Below are 18,369 nucleotides of genomic sequence, written 5' to 3' on the forward strand. Positions count from 1 at the left end.
GTCCGATACTTGAAAGTATCGGTATCGGAAATTATCGGCCGATACCGGCAAAGTATCGGATCTAATCCGATACCCGATACCAATACAAGTCAATGGGACACCAAGTATCGGACGGTATCCTGTATGGTTCCCAGGGTCTGAAGGAGAGGAAACTCTCCTTCAGGCCCTGGGATCCATATCAATGTGTAAAAGAAAGAATTTAAAAAAAAAATAGGGATATACTCACCCTCTGACGCGCCCTGGACTTTACCGCCGTAACCGGGAGCCGTTGTACCTAAGAATGCGCGCTTGAAGGGCCTTAGATGACGTCACGGCGCTCTGATTGGTCCGTAGCGGTCGCGTGACCGCTACGCGACCAATCACAAAGCCGTGATGTCACCTAAGGTCTTTCAAGCGCTTGAAATACCATAGAAGACGTCCGCAGCTTCTGATTGGTCACGTAGCGGTTGCGTGACCGCTACGCGACCAATCACAAAGCCGTGACGTCACCTAAGGTCTTTCAAGCGCTTGAAAGACCTTAGGTGACGTCACGGCTTTGTGATTGGTCGCGTAGCGGTCACGCGACCGCTACGGACCAATCAGAGCGCCGTGATGTCATCTAAGGCCCTTCAAGCGCGCATTCTTAGGTACAACGGCTCCCGGTTACGGCGGTAAAGTCTAGGGGCCGCCGGAGAGGTGAGTATATCCCTATTTTTTATTTTAATTCTTTCTTTTACACATTGATATTAATCCCGATACCGATTCCCGATACCACAAAAGTATCGGATCTCGGTATCGGAATTCCGATACCGCAAGTATCGGCCGATACCCGATACTTGCGGTATCGGAATGCTCAACACTAATAACAATACATCTTAGTTCTGGACTGTTGTTGCACAGGCAGGTGCCATGGGAGGGTGGATTACAACAATCGAGGGGGCTCATGTTACCATACAATCTGTTACTGAAAGTGCAGGAGCCGAGGAACAAATGGAGGAGGGCAAGGAGAAAGAGGTGATGGGCACATAACAGCAAGGAGATGAAGAGGATGATGGTCCCCTCTATGTTGTCCATAGTTGGAGGGGACAGAGGAAGCAAGCTAGAGAATTACCCCGCCACCAACACACCATAGAGTTGGACCTCATGAAAGCACCTGACACATGAGCTCCTTCTTGCTGTGCTATCTGCAACTTGATGCTTGTATTGTGAGGATTAGAAATAGTGACAACTACTGGGTTTCCTCTGTTAGATCCATGGTACAAGAGTAAATTTTTCTTAGATGCTTCCCCCCCCCAGAAGGAGAAGCATGAATGCTGGAGTATCAAAACACATAGGCAACCCTAAGTGTGGTTTATCCCAAGACAGCAGTGAGGCACACAGCGTGCATCACAGTTATAGACTTCCAACCCCAGGACAGTCAACGCAAAAACATTAGCAGCAGCAGCATAAGTGGCATAAGCAACTTCTGTGAGTTGTTTCACACATATATTAGATCAACCCATGCACCAGCAGAACAGAGTTGGGTCTCAAAGCTGGACACATGGCATGATTTATCCCTGTATGCCTTGGAGGTATTCTGCAGCCCTGCAGCATGTCTTGTCTGAGTGAGTTTTTAGTACCCCTGGAGGGGTCATAACAGACAGGCATTTTTGCCTGAAAACAGAAATTGCTGACAGACTCACTCTGCTAATAATGAGCAAAGCCTGGATTAGACCCGACTTTTCCACACCACCAGATGCCAGAAGCACATAAAGTGTTTTCAATGTTCAATATTTGAGTGAGGCTCACCAGGTTTTACCTTCTAGGGTCTATGAGTGACTGGGTGACCATACTTATAACTTTTTTCCTGGCTTTGCACTTTGTGCAAAGCCTTTATGAGTGTAGAAGTTCCACAAGCAAATTTTCTAATTTTTTTTTTATGAGGCACTACAGTTTGTGCATTCATGGGTGTATGGATGACCCTGCTTGTAATTTTGGGCAGGATTTGCTTTTAGTGCATAGCCTTTATGAACCTAGGAGAACCACTACATCACAATTTGAACAGAATCTGTATGATGTCCTCCTTTAGCTCTAATATAGGGTGTATCTGAAACCCTAATTTTTGGCACTTCTTGCTTCCTTCATAAATTATATTGAAATTTCCAATGTTTTAATAAAAAATTCAATTTTAGTTTACTTAAATTATATATTTTTAAAAATCCTTTTTAAATTTAGCCTTATATACAAGTCATTATACAGGTAAAAAAAAAAAACATTGTTTCCTGTAAACTCCAATTTCTTGTTGATTTTGAATGTTTTATTGTCAGTCCTTAAAGTGGAGTAAAAGTGTGACACCATTGTTCTCAGCAGTGATCTGGGAGTCTGAGATGCTTCCAGGGGTCTTCCCCATGCTGTTCTCCTTCCATTCAGCACTTTTTTCCATTTCAACATTATCACCGCCCCCCATAGACCTCCTTGTATGGTCTGCCAGGAAAATGCTCAGATTTCCCATTGACTCCCATTATGCTTGTTACTTGAATCGAGCAACAGAGCATTATAAATTACTTGGTTCGAGTAACAAGCATCTGAGCATTTTAGTGCTTGCTCATCCCTAGTGGGGATCACTGAAGCAATGAAATGGAGTGTTAGAGGTGTGTAATGACTATTTTTCTTGCACAAAAGGCAACGTTCTAAAAATCCTTGAAAATACCTTAAATGATAAACCTAAGGGGAAAAATAAACATAGGCCCACCTGAATTTTATGCTGGTCAATGCTAGGGACACAGTAGGATAGGACCAGCTATGGTATGTACACCTTCAGACATAACAGTTTTCGTGGTTTATCTTTACCTATTCTTTTCCAGTACTCCATAATTTCTACATTTTCAGACGTACTTTCTGTACTGAACATCAGCAGAAACACTCTAATTCTAAAAACAACTTTCCAAGTCTCTCAGTCCCTATCCTTGACTTTGGCTACATAACCTGTAAAAGAAGTTTAAAGAAATGTGTATGAAGACATTACAGTCTGCTTTGGCTCAAATTGAGAACCAACACTTTTGGACTTTGCAATTGACTAAGTGAAGGCATTCCAGAATAAACAGGCAGACACATTATTAACAGAAAAGCAGGATCTCTAAGAACATCATTGTTATCCTGGGATTCAAGTGAATGAGATGATTCCAAATTTATTGTGTTTCATTTCCTACCTGCCACTTATCCAGGAGGAAACAGATTATGCCACCAGTATGAACTCAATTAATTGGTGTGTCTTTTATACACAAGTATGATCAAAGAATAGCCATTTGCTGCTTCTATACTGTAGCATGCATACAGTTGTTTATTAGTATATAGCTCCAAATAACCACATAGCAGAAGAGGAACCATCTGGGGGATTTTAAAAATGTCAAGACGCAATCTTCTGAATGACTTTGCTTAGTAGTACGTTCCATCAGAGCAGTTGGTTTTTATTCTTTGCCTGGAGCTCATGGCCATACACTATCGCCTCCAATTAGATTCATTCTAGCATAAAAATCTGAAGGAACTGAAACCGTGGCATCTAACTATTGAAACCTAAATTTCTAACTACGATCGGAGAAATTGAGTCATTTTCGAGTCATTTTCAAATTAGTCACAGATATAAAAATGTCAAGAAAATGACTCCAATCAGATCTTTCTAAAATATATCATGGATATAATGATACGGTGTCTTTATTATAACACTTGTGTTTTAGATTCTGGGTTACATTGGTTATTGTGCTATAAGATGAAAGAAAGACAAAGTCCTTAACTGAAAGACACAGAAGTATAGTACATACTATAGTGCAGTTACAATCAAAATTACTCAACTGCCATAAGGAAAGATATATATCTTGGTACCGTGGTATCCCAATCAGAGGACAATAAAACATTCACACTCCTTATCTATGAACTGTTCCAATATCTATGGATATAACTGCTTATCCCTCACATAATGGTAATTCTGCTTAACGTCACCTGTCTTATCTATGGCATTTTTCTGTGCTGTATTCTGCATAAATATGTGATTCTATTAGTCTATGCCTGATGAAGAGACCTAAGTAGTCTCAAAAGCTTGCAATTTGTTACCATCTTTTCAGTTAGCCATTAAAAGCTATCAACCACTGAGGACTCTCAATTCTAAATATTTTTCAACTGGCATAACAAAACAAATTTGGTTTAATAGCAAAAATGACTACGGCAACTTTCCGCTGTTTAATAAACCAATGAAACCTTCAAATACCACCTAGGATTTTTTTGTGGGGTTAAAGTCAGGAAAAAGTGAAGTTCTCTGCAGAATCTTGCAGGACTTCTGAAACCGAGCCTTGGTGGACTTAGAGCTATGCTTTGGATCATTTTCCTGCTGGAAAGTTCAATGGTGACCAAGCTTCAGCTTCCTCAAAGAAGGTACAACATTTTCTCCTAGGATTTCCGGATACTTGAATTAGATTTATGTTGTCCTCCACACGCTGCAGATATCCAGTGCCAGTTGAAGCAAAGTGGCCTGAGAGCATCACAAAACTTCCACCGTGCTTCACTGTAGGCAGAAGGGTCTTTTTGGCATTTGCATTATTTTTCTTCCTACAAACTAAACCCTGATCTAAAGGCCCAGTAAGCTCTAGTTTTGTTTAATTGCTCCACAAAACAGAATCACAAAATTTCTGTGGCTTATGTATATGGATTTCAGAGCCATCTCTTCTGATGGTTTTGGGTAAGTTATGTCTTGAAGTTCAAGTATATAGACCTTCAGCGTCTCATTGTGCAAACTAAAAATTAAGTGACTGCTGCCACCAAATCTTCCTGCAGGTCTTCTGCAGTCATTTGATGTTTTTTCACCACCTACCTCATCAGGAGTCTGGTGGGAGTCGATGATGACTTCCTTTAACTTTGAACTTGCAAACTTTGTTTCCACTCGTATCTCTGGGAACATTCATCTCCTTTACTATTTTTTGTATACCGCTCTTTGTTTGTGCCATGATCTCTTTTCTTAACTTCTTGAACCACTTTCTTGATTTATTTAGCCATATCTCTAACATGCAATCAAACCTTACAACAAAGCCATTGGTGTGTTAACAAATGAAGGCCTTAATTAGCTGCTTCAGGTAACATCATATTTACAAATGAGTGTTCTTCTGAAAGATTACATTCAGGGGTTAAATCATTTTGAGGCTGCAGTATGCATTAAAACTGACATTTTGTGTTAAATTTGGAGAAACCACTTAGTTATGTTGAGCTATGTAAATTGGTCAAAGTTATGGGTTTATTGCAAATATCAGAAAGTTTTAAAATGTTGACAATAAGCGTAATTTGCAATGGGGTTTCATCATTTTGATTGCAACTATAAATCGTCATAAAACAGATCATCACTTTCAAAACAAATGTATTGGTTGATGCCTCAATTGTCTATTAATCAAAAAGTTTGCCGCTTTGGGCATTTTTTTTCTTCAAATCTGCTTACGCTATAAGCTAATTACTTGGGTGGGCCATCACCAGTCAGATGTTCTTCGGAACCTGCAAAAAGTGTTCAACACCCTATAGCTCCACCATGGGAGAACCAAGAATTATATGGTACATAGTGAAATCATTGAACTTTATGTAATCCATTGGGTTGCTGGGTCCTCCTAGTTATTTGTTACTATTTTCTGCTTTGGCTAATAGAGGGACCTGGAAGAGGATACCCCTCTGTTAACATGAGAGCATTTGAAAAGCAGAAATCCATTATTGAGGCATTCGTGTAAAGTGCAGTCTACAATTATATAGGTATTAATTTCAACTTACACAGCTTTTTAAAATATACCTATAATTTTTGTGGAGTTTTCAGAATAAGCTGTCATATAGAGACACAGTGTTGGCCCATTACATGACTTGTATCTTGCATTTTTCACAAGTTTTCCCTTTATAGATTCTCTCTACTTTTCAGCAGTCTCTGCGCTGGTAGATGAAGACTAGGTGGTAATGTTTTTAGCATATAGTACACACAGAAATAAGGGATTCCTACTCTTTTATTCTATTTAGCACACCTTCAGTAGCAGCATGGAAAACATCATACAGCAGTACTAAGCAGTGTAGCTGTGAATCCAGCTTTATGCTGAGAGATATACATTTACCAGAAAGCAGCAACATGCTCCATGCTCCCATCTACATGGACCTAAAGGGTTTCTCCATATGAGAACAATTTTTTTGCCTGGGAATGTATCATGCTGAATCCTAAAAATGCAACAGGTTTTTGATAGTCTGTATGTAATAACGTGCAGGTACTGAGTATGTCACCACGGAACAGGCAGACCAACAGTTAAGGGGTTTAATAACAGGGATATGGTTCTCCTCGCAGGGAGGAAGCAATGCAAAATAACTAGCAATAAAACAATGCAAAAATAAGGGAGTTAAACAATAAAACAGAATTAAGCAGGATTTCTTGAGAAAAGAACACTTATCAGTCTCATGAGGACTTGCTTGGAGGGTCGTCTTCTCCAACGTAGGCGCCGAGAATCAGTGGCACTTGTCGTCCCTCTGTGGTCCGTGAGCAGAGTAGTCTCTGAGAGCCTGCTGCCTGGGGTTTCGGGAGTTAATGTGGTATGCACAGGCTCTGAGTCTTTAACTTTTATAGCACAGCCAGAAAATCAGGGCTCCGCACGGTTGTCTCTGTACCAGGAAAACAGGGGCTCTGCACTGTTAAGTCTCTGTACCAGGAGTCAGGGGCCAGGGTGTAGTAGTCTCTCAACGGGTCTCAAAGCGCCCCCCTAAAGTCACAGCAGAGTCCGCTTTAAGTACTCACTGGATGCAGTCTTTCTGGGCAGTCTCTACAAGATGCAGTCTTTCTGGGCAGTCTCTTTCTCTCTCTCTTCTGGAGCGCAGCTGCACCCGGCTCTGCACGCTGCTCTGCAAGCTGCTCTCTCTCCTGCATGCGTCTCTTTCCCGCTCCCTGGCTGCTTCCCTCCTGTCCCAGTCTACAAGTCTCTCCCCTAGGGAACCTGCGGCACAGCTCAAAGGTTCCAGGCACAGAGCCGAGAAGGTAACCGCCCCCAGACTCTTCTGGTGCTTTTAACTCCTTACATTCCCCCCCTCTTTCTGCTCACCATTCCACGGGCGAGATCTTCAGGAGCTCCTGTTGGCAATCTTCTAGTCCTTGCACAATCTGCTGCCAGATGAACTCATCCTGATTGTAGCGAACAAGGGGTACACCAGCCGTTGAACGTTCAGAGCGTCTAAAACCAGCAGGGGCGGTGGTGTCAGCTGCTGTGGGAGGAGTCGAGGCTTCCTCCGATACGTTGGTAGAATCTGGCTCCAGCCCTGTTCCTGGGTTCACTGGAGGAGATTCGAAGTCTTCCTCATCTTCCACATCTACATTGATCACTGGCGCAGCCGGTGGGGGTGCTGGAGCCAATTGGACTGATTCAGGATCTCGAGACAAACATGGACGCAACATATTCCTGTGCAGCGTGCGGGTGGGAGTCCCTTCTTCCGTTTCGGGCTGGACCTCATAAACGGGACCCCCGTTGCCGAGCCGCTGCTTCACTCGGTACGGCCTTTTCTCCCATCGGTACTCCAGTTTGTTGTGTGGGCGCTTTTCCCTCACTAAGACTCGGTCTCCAGGCCACAGGGCTGTCCCCTTTTTAGGAGCTACCTGGGGATGCTCCAATTCTTGTAGCCGGTCCTGCACTAGACGTTGAATTGTCCGCAGCCGACGACGATGTTCTTGAACCCAGGAGTACACCCCCGTCCGTGGGTAGTCCTCCTCGGGTTCCAGCGCCAGCTCTGCCAGTCCCTTCCCGGGTCGGCCAAAGAACAGAGAGTAGGGGGTGAATCCGGTAGTGCTGTGTTTACGATTGTTATATGCCCACACCAATTCAGGGACGGACTCAGTCCACTTCGCCTTCTGGTCCTCCTCCAGAGTCCTCAGCATTTGAATCAGAGTGCGGTTAAATCTTTCACAAGCCCCATTCCCCTGTGGATGATAAGGGGTGGTCCGGGACTTATCTATTTTGTACAGCTGGTGCAGCTCCTCCATCACTCTTCCGAGGAAGCAGGCCCCTTGATCAGAATGGATGCGCTTGGGACACCCGTACACCTGAATGAAGTGTTTGCAGATTGCGTGAGCTGCAGACTCGGCAGTTTGGTCCCGCGTGGGCGTCACTACGGCAAATTTAGTAAAGTGGTCTATCATCACTAAACAATGCTCATAACCTTGATGTGCTGGTCCAATTGTCAAGTAATCTATTGCCAGTAGGTCCATGGGGCCAGAAGACCTCACCGTCTCTGTGGGAGCTCTTTGTTCTGGTGGTTTGACCAGCTCACAACTTCTGCATTGCCGACATACTTTATCCACAAACAAAATAAGATGATGGCTAAAAAGCCATGGCCAGCTCACCGATCCTTGCAGGCGCACGGAGCTTCGTCTCGGATCCAGACGAGGGATAATTACAAAGTAGAAACAGAAGGTGCTCCAGCTCCAATAAAAGAGATTCTTTATTAATGGTTAAAATCCAGTGACATAATAAATCCTTGCTGTAATACAAATGTGGGGGTACAGAGCCCATGCAACGCGTTTCGATCGCTGCCGATCTTAATCAATGCATGCTTCAACAAAGAAACAGTGACTATTTTATAAAAATAATGAACCAATACAATGCTGAGTTCAGATCACATGACTTGTACCACAGATTTGGCAAATGAAATAGTCCTGCTCAAGCAATGCAAAAATGGAACATTCATATAAATTTATAAAACATTAAATACATGAAAAATTATTATGATTTAAAAAAAAAAAAAAAAAACATAGAAAAAGAAAAGAAAAAGGGAAATGGAAAGTTAGCAATAATGGTACATAATTTCATTTTTTCTGTTTAACCCCTTCCCGACATTTGACGTACTATCCCGTCGAGGTGGGGTGGGCCCGTATGACCGCCGACGGGATAGTACGTCATAGCCGATCTGCCGCGCTCACGGGGGGAGCGCGGCCGATCGCGGCCGGGTGTCGGCTGCATATCGCAGCTGACATCCGGCACTATGTGCCAGGAGCGGTCACGGACCGCCCCCGGCACATTAACCCCCGGCACACCGCGATCAAACATGATCGCGATGTGCCGGCGATGCAGGGAAGCATCGCGCAGGGAGAGGGCTCCCTGCGGGCTTCCCTGAGCCCCCCGCAGCAACGCGATGTGATCGCGTTGCTGCGAGGGTCTTACCTCCCTCCCTGCCTGCTCCAGACCCGGATCCAAGATGGCCGCGGATCCGGGTCCTGCAGGGAGGGAGGTGGCTTCACAGACGCCTGCTCAGAGCAGGCACTGTGAAGCAGCCTGCACTTCAATCAGATCGGTGATCTGTCAGAGTGCTATGCAAACTGACAGATCACCGATCTGTATTGTCCCCCCCCTGGGGCAAAGTAAAAAAGTAAAAAAAAAAATTTCCAAATGTGTAAAAAAAAAAAAAAAAAAAAAAATATTCCAAAATAATGAAAAAAAAAAAAAAATATTATTCCCATAAATACATTTCTTTATCTAAATTAAAAAAAAAAAACAATAAAAGTACACATATTTAGTATCGCCACGTCCGTAACGACCCAACCTATAAAACTGCCACACTAGTTAACCCCTTCAGTAAACACCGTAAGAAAAAAAAAAAAAAAACGAGGCAAAAAACAACGCTTTATTACCATACCGCCGAACAAAAAGTGGAATAACACGCGATCAAAAAGACTGATATAAATATCCATGGTACCGCTGAAAACGTCATCTTGTCCCGCAAAAAACAAGCCGCCATACAGCATCATCAGCAAAAAAATAAAAAAGTTATAGTCCTGAGAATAAAGCGATACCAAAATAATTATTTTTTCTATAAAATAGTTTTTATCGTATAAAAGCGCCAAAACATAAAAAAAATGATATAAATGAGATATCGCTGTAATCGTACTGACCCGACGAATAAAACTGCTTTATCAATTTTACCAAACCCGGAACGGTATAAACGCCTCTCCCAAAAGAAATTCATGAATAGCAGGTTTTTGGTCATTCTGCCTCACAAAAATCGGAATAAAAAGCGATCAAAAACGGTCACGTGTCCGAAAATGTTACCAATAAAAACGTCAACTCGTCCCGCAAAAAACAAGACCTCACATGACTCTGTGGAGCAAATGTGGAAAAATTATAGGTCTCAAAATGTGGAGACGCAAAAACTTTTTTGCTATAAAAAGCGTCGCTGGTTTCACACTTCCGTTTTTGTCTGCAGCGTTTTTTGCACAAAAAAACGCATGCGTTTTTTCCCTATATTTAACATTGAAAACGCATGCGGTTTTTTTGTACGCGTTTGGTCGCGTTTTCAAACGCATGCGGTTTTTTTCTGCATGCGTTCATTTTCAGAAATACAACCTGCAGTATTTTCTTGCGTTTTTAAGCACATGCGTTTGTTTGCGTTAAAAACGCATGCATTTTTATCGAAAAAAAACAGAAAACACACTGAAAAGCCACCCACCACCATCAAGGTGATAAAGGGATCCAAACCCTAACCCTAACTCTACCCCTAACCTCACCCCTAACCGTTTAATGAACATTTTCTGACAGTCATAGTGCCACGTATTTCAGTGCCACGTATTTCAGTGCCACGTATTTCAGTGCCACGTATTTCAGTGCCACGTATTTCAGTGCCATGTATTTCAGTGCCACGTATCACGTATTTCAGTGGCACGTGTTTCAGTGCCACGTATTTCAGTGCCACGTATCACGTATTTCAGTGCCACATATTTTAGTACCACGTATTTCAGTTGCACGTATTTCAGTGCCACGTATTTCAGTGCCACGTATTTCAGTGCCACGTATTTCAGTGCCACGTATCACGTATTTCAGTGCCACGTGTTTCAGTGCCACGTATTTAAGTGCCACGTATCACATATTTCAGTGCCACGTATTTCAGTGCCACGTATTTCAGTGCCACGTATTTCAGTGCCACGTATTTAAGTGCCACATATCACATATTTCAGTGCCACTTATTTAAGTGCCACGTATTTCAGTGCCACGTATTTCAGTGCCACGTATTTCAGTGCCACGTGTTTCAGTGCCACGTATTTAAGTGCCACGTATCACGTATTTCAGTGCCACGTATTTCAGTGCCACGTATTTCAGTGCCACGTATTTCAGTGCCACGTATTTCAGTGCCACGTATTTCAGTGCCACGTATTTCAGTCACGTTTAGGGTTAGGGTTAGGGGTAGGGTTAGGGTTAGGGCTAGGGTTGGAGGTAAAGTTAGGGTTGGGGCTAAAGTTAGGGTTGGGGCTAAAGTTAGGGTTAGGGTTTGGATTACATTTACGTTTGGATTAGGGTTGGGATTAGAATTATGGGTGTGTCAGGGCTAGGGGTGTGGTTAGGGTTACCGTTGGGATTAGGGTTAGGGGTGTGTTTGGGTTAGGGTTTCAGGTAGAATTGGGGGGTTTCCACTGTCCAGGCACATCAGGGGCTCTCCAAGCGCGACATGGCGTCCAATCTCAATTCCAGCCAATTCTGCGTTGAAAAAGTAAAACAGTGCTCCTTCCCTTCCGAGCTCTCCCGTGCGCCCAAAAAGGGGTTTACCCCAACATATGTGTTATCAGCGTACTCGGGACAAATTGAACAACAACTTCTGGGGTCCAAGTTCTCTTGTTATCCTTAGGAAAATAAAAATTTGGGGGGCTAAAAATCATTTTTGTGGGAAAAAAAAGATGTTTTATTTTCACGGCTCTGCATTATAAACTGTAGTGAAACACTTGGGGGTTCAAAGTTCTCACAACACATCTAGATAAGTTCCTTGGGAGGTCTAGTTTCCAATATGGGGTCACTTGTGGGGGGTTTGTACTGTTTGGGTACATCAGGGGCTCTGCAAATGCAACGTGACGCCTGCAGACCAATCCATTTAAGGCTGCATTCCAAATGGCGCTCCTTCCCTTCCGAGCTCTGTCATGCGCCCAAACAGTGGTTCCCCCCGACATATGGGGTATCAGCGTACTCAGGACAAATTGGACAACAACTTTTGGGGTCTAATTTATCCTGTTACCCTTGTGAAAATACAAAACTGGGGGCTAAAAAATCATTTTTGTGAAAAAAAAAAAAGAATTTTTATTTTCACGGCTTTGCGCTATAAACTTTAGTGAAACACTTGGGGGTTCAAAGTTCTCAAAACACATCTAGATAAGTTCCTTGGGAGGTCTAGTTTCCAATATGGGGTCACTTGTGGGGGGTTTGTACTGTTTGGGTACATCAGGGGCTCTGCAAATGCAACGTGACGGCTGCTGACCAATCCATTTAAGTCTGCATTCCAAATGGCGCTCCTTCCCTTCCGAGCTCTGTCATGCGCCCAAACAGTGGTTCCCCCCCACATATGGGGTATCAGCGTACTCAGGACAAATTGGAAAACAAATTTTGGGGTCCAATTTATTCTGTTACCCTTGTAAAAATACAAAGCTGGGGGCTAAAAAATCATTTTTGAGAAAAAAAAAAAAATTATTTTCACGGCTCTGCGTTATAATCTGTAGTGAAACACTTGGGGGTTCAAAGCTCTCAAAACACATCTAGATAAGTTCCTTAGGGGGTCTACTTTCCAAAATGGTGTCACTTGTAGGGAGTTTCAATGTTTAGGCACATCAGGGGCTCTCCAAACGCAACATGGCGTCCCATCTCAATTCCAGTCAATTTTGCATTGAAAAGTCAAATGGCGCTCCTTCCCTTCCAAGCTCTGCCATGCGCCCAAACAATGGTTTACACCCACATATGGGGTATCAGCGTACTCAGGACAAATTGCACAACATTTTTTGGGGTCCAATTTCTTCTCTTACCCTTGGGAAAATAAAAAATTGGGGGCAAAAAGATCATTTTTGTGAAAAAAATATGATTTTTTATTTTTACGGCTCTGCATTATAAACTTCTGTGAAGCACTTGGTGGGTCAAAGTGCTCACCACACATCTAGATAAGTTCCTTAGGGGGTCTACTTTCCAAAATGGTGTCACTTGTAGGGAGTTTCAATGTTTAGGCACATCAGGGGCTCTCCAAACGCAACATGGCGTCCCATCTCAATTCCAGTCAATTTTGCATTGAAAAGTCAAATGGCGCTCCTTCCCTTCCAAGCTCTGCCATGCGCCCAAACAATGGTTTACACCCACATATGGGGTATCAGCGTACTCAGGACAAATTGCACAACAATTTTTGGGGTCCAATTTCTTCTCTTACCCTTGGGAAAATAAAAAATTGGGGGCGAAAAGATCATTTTTGTGAAAAAATATGATTTTTTATTTTTACGGCTCTGCATTATAAACTTCTGTGAAGCACTTGGTGGGTCAAAGTGCTCACCACACATCTAGATAAGTTCCTTAGGGGGTCTACTTTCCAAAATGGTGTCACTTGTAGGGAGTTTCAATGTTTAGGCACATCAGGGGCTCTCCAAACGCAACATGGCGTCCCATCTCAATTCCAGTCAATTTTGCATTGAAAAGTCAAATGGCGCTCCTTCCCTTCCAAGCTCTGCCATGCGCCTAAACAATGGTTTACACCCACATATGGGGTATCATCGTACTCAGGACAAATTGTACAACAACTTTGGGGGTCCATTTTCTCCTGTTACCCTTGGTAAAATAAAACAAATTGGAGCTGAAATAAATTTTGTGTGAAAAAAAGTTAAATGTTCATTTTTATTTAAACATTCCAAAAATTCCTGTGAAACACCTGAAGGGTTAATAAACTTCTTGAATGTGGTTTTGAGCACCTTGAGGGGTGCAGTTTTTAGAATGGTGTCACACTTGAGTATTTTCTATCATATAGACCCCTCAAAATGACTTCAAATGAGATGTGGTCCCTAAAAAAAAATGGTGTTGTAAAAATGAGAAATTGCTGGTCAACTTTTAACCCTTATAACTCCGTCACAAAAAAAAATTTTGGTTCCAAAATTGTACTGATGTAAAGTAGACATGTGGGAAATGTTACTTATTAAGTATTTTGCGTGACATATGTCTGTGATTTAAGGGCACAAAAATTCAAAGTTGGAAAATTGCAAAATTTTCAAAATTTTCGCCAAATTTCCATTTTTTTCACAAATAAACGCAAGTTATATCGAATAAATTTTACCTTTAACATGAAGTACAATATGTCATGAGAAAACAATGTCAGAATCGCCAAGATCCGTCAAAGCGTTCCAGAGTTATAGCCTCATAAAGGGACAGTGGTCAGAATTGTAAAAATTGGCCCGGTCATTAACGTGCAAACCACCCTTGGGGGTGAAGGGGTTAAACCACCAGGGTGTCTCGTTTGTAAATTATACACCCAAAACGCTTCCCTAGTTAGCAGACGTCTTTTAATGTCTCCACCTCGTTGTGGTAAACTAACTTTCTCAATTCCCTGAATAGTCATGTTGGACACATTACCAGAGTGATATACATTAAAATGTTTGGCAACAGCTGAAGTATTTCTATTTATGGCGTTACTACTGGTGAGATCCCTTAAATGCTCCGTTATTCTGGTTTTTAATTTTCTTGTAGTGCATCCAATATAGGATACATTACACACAGTGCAGTCTACTTTATAGACAACATTGCTGGTATGGCAATTAATGAAATCTTTAATTTGATAAGTTTTTTTTTTTTTTTTGCCGTGATCTCCTGATCTACCATATCCTGCTTTATAATCAATTTCTTATGTTGGGGGTACTGTGAGCATTGTATAGTCATTATGGACACTAATGAGAGATCAGCAAAAGCTGCACAAGTTTTCGGTAACGCGAATAATGTTGCATCTGAAAACACAGAGCTCTCAAACTATATGTCAGACTTGGAAAAATTGTCTAAACAAGAAATGAAGATTTGGTGGAATAATACCACCTTACAATATTACCTTATGAAAGATATGATCCCACGAGGTCTCAGAATAAAGAAAATTTCTACTACAACTTATTCAGATGACTTCACAAAAGAGTGGAATCAAATCTTAACGAATTGTTCTCTCAATCTGATGAGATTACTGATAAAAAATGAAACAAAATTGAAAGAGACTGAAAATAGTATCAAGGAAATTATGAGCGCTATTGAACAATATAAAGATCTACCTCAATTTGAGCTCACAATGAAAACCATTAAGGACAATGTTGGTTTATTGGAAACAGAAATCATGGAGCGAAAAAAACGCAGGTTTGAGAGGGATCTTAAAGACTATGCCTCAGATAAGGTTTATGAATGGGGCCAGTGGGACAAAATCTACAAATCCCCGAGATCTATTTTAAAAAATGGTTCAGCTCATAAAAAACCGATCAAAAAACCGCAGGTTGGATTTTTTTCATCAGATGCAGAGTCCTCAGATGCAAATGCAAGTACATCGGATATTTCTGTGGAGAGTAACACGTGGGAGAACAGGAGAAAAATATATAGACTGCCAAAAAACGGAAAAGAAGGAGTGGGAGAAAACATAAAAAACACTCCGAAAATGGTAACCAGATACAGGGGCAAGCAAAAGAAATAACTAAATGCACTGTGGTCAATCTTTCATCTACAAAATTAACGAATGACCAGTTGGATGTTCTGTCTTTAGGATTGAACTTTGTGCCAGATGTAGAATTTGATTTGTTCATGACTATCTTAGATGTCAATAAATTTATTCGTAACATTACTATAAAAAAACATTTTCTTAAAAATGAGGATGAATTTAGTGAAAACATTACAAAACAACAAATTAATGAATTCACTAATATGGATTTTAAGGAACAATTAGCGCTCCTGTGTTTACAAGATCTGTCTACACAGGGTGCAATGAGTAATGCATGTGAAAATCAATCAATAACTCTGAAAACGAAAAATCCTTACTTCTATCCGATACAATCTAGGGTAGATTGTATGGATAAATTCCAAGAGTTAATAGAGAAGGATTTAAAAACATTAAAGGATAAAAAAATGAATAATAAAGAGAAAGGAAATCAAAATCTTACATCAAAGCAGAGAAAAGCCCTCAGAGAGTTAAAAAATATGAAAGAAATTGTTTTCAAAAAAAGTGATAAAGGGGGCATGATAGTGGTCATGGGCAAAAAAGATTACATAGAAAAAATGTTGGAACTTTTGAACGACAATGAAACTTATGGAAAATTGAAGGGAAATCCCTCTAAAGATTATAATAAAATAATTCAAAGTATCATTGATGAAGGCCTCAGTCTGGGTGTTTTGAATAAAAAACAGGCTGAATATTTGTATGTTCCGTGTCCAAAAATGCCCATACTTTATGGATTACCAAAAGTACACAAAGGAGAAGGCTTACCTGCTATGAGGCCCATTGTGGCCGGGATTGGTTCTATGAACGAACATCTGTGCGAGTGGTTGGATTCTATTCTCCAACCACTTGTAATTAGATTGCCTGGTTATATAAAGGATTCCAGAGAAGTACTAAGAATTTTTTCTAACAAATTATGGCAAAAAAACTTTTCATGGCTATGCTGTGATGTGGTGTCACTTTACACCTGCATACCACACACGCTAGCCATGGAAGCTTTACAATTTCATTTAGAACATCATAGCGCATGTACTCAGGATCTCATAAATTTTGTTCTACAGGTTGCGTTTTTTTTATTGGAACATAATATTTTTTCATTTGAAAACGAAATATACCGACAGAAAACCGGTGTTCCAATGGGGGCGAAATATTCCCCCTCAATGGCAAACCTTACGATGGCTTTTTGGGAACATAAATATATTTATTCCACTGACAATCCATTCTGTGAGTCCCTGATCTGGTACGGCAGATACATAGATGACACCCTGATAATTTGGGGGGGTGATGTATCTGCCGTGCCAGATTTTATTAAATACATTAATGCCAATACTTATGGAATTAAATTCACCTATAAATGGAATCATAATGAGATATCCTTTTTGGATCTAGTTCTTTTGGGCCTGGAAAATGAAATCATAAGAAGTAAAACGCATGTAAAACCCCTTAGTGGGAACACAGTATTACATGCAAAAAGTAGCCATCCTAGGCACACCATCAAATCGATTCCAGTAGGCGAATATATAAGGCTTAAAAGAAATTGTAGTGAGACGGAATTCAGGGATCTCGAATTCGAAAGATTAGAAGCCAGATTAAAAGAAAGAAAATATCCAAACTGGACATTAAAGAGAGCACATAAAATAGTAAATAATAAATCAAGAGACAGTTTGCTAACATTTAATCCGGAAAATAAAAACAAAAAAGAGAGAACTAAACAAAAGCCATATATTTGTTTTCAATTCAGTACCGAATTTAATGAAATTAAAAAGATAATATATAACAGGTTGCCTATTTTGCGAGAAGATGATGCACTTTCTGAAATTTTAAAAGATGGTCTTAATGTGGTAGCCAGAAGAGCGCCAACTATTGGCAGCTCCCTATCTCCCAGCTCTCTTCCATCAAAATCGCTTTCGAAAACCTGGTTAGAATGTAGAGGCTTCTATAAATGTGGCGTTACCGCATGTAGCACATGCCGTCATGCGCTAACTAAAAATAATTTTCAAAATAAAGAAAAAACAAAAACTTATCAAATTAAAGATTTCATTAATTGCCATACCAGCAATGTTGTCTATAAAGTAGACTGCACTGTGTGTAATGTATCCTATATTGGATGCACTACAAGAAAATTAAAAACCAGAATAACGGAGCATTTAAGGGATCTCACCAGTAGTAACGCCATAAATAGAAATACTTCAGCTGTTGCCAAACATTTTAATGTATATCACTCTGGTAATGTGTCCAACATGACTATTCAGGGAATTGAGAAAGTTAGTTTACCACAACGAGGTGGAGACATTAAAAGACGTCTGCTAACTAGGGAAGCGTTTTGGGTGTATAATTTACAAACGAGACACCCTGGTGGTTTAAACAGAAAAAATGAAATTATGTACCATTATTGCTAACTTTCCATTTCCCTTTTTCTTTTTCTATGTTTTTTTTTTTTTTTTTTTTTAAATCATAATAATTTTTCATGTATTTAATGTTTTATAAATTTATATGAATGTTCCATTTTTGCATTGCTTGAGCAGGACTATTTCATTTGCCAAATCTGTGGTACAAGTCATGTGATCTGAACTCAGCATTGTATTGGTTCATTATTTTTATAAAATAGTCACTGTTTCTTTGTTGAAGCATGCATTGATTAAGATCGGCAGCGATCGAAACGCGTTGCATGGGCTCTGTACCCCCACATTTGTATTACAGCAAGGATTTATTATGTCACTGGATTTTAACCATTAATAAAGAATCTCTTTTATTGGAGCTGGAGCACCTTCTGTTTCTACTTTGTAATACTTTATCCACAGTGTTCCTTAAGTGGGGGTGATAAAATAGGCGCTGTAACCACTGGAAAGTCTTTTCTGGCCCAAAGTGTGCTCCTTTCTCATGTGCTTCCTTAGCCACCTGGTCTATCATGGA

Source organism: Ranitomeya variabilis, chromosome 4, assembly GCF_051348905.1.
Source record: "Ranitomeya variabilis isolate aRanVar5 chromosome 4, aRanVar5.hap1, whole genome shotgun sequence".
NCBI classification, from domain to species: Eukaryota; Metazoa; Chordata; class Amphibia; order Anura; family Dendrobatidae; genus Ranitomeya; species Ranitomeya variabilis.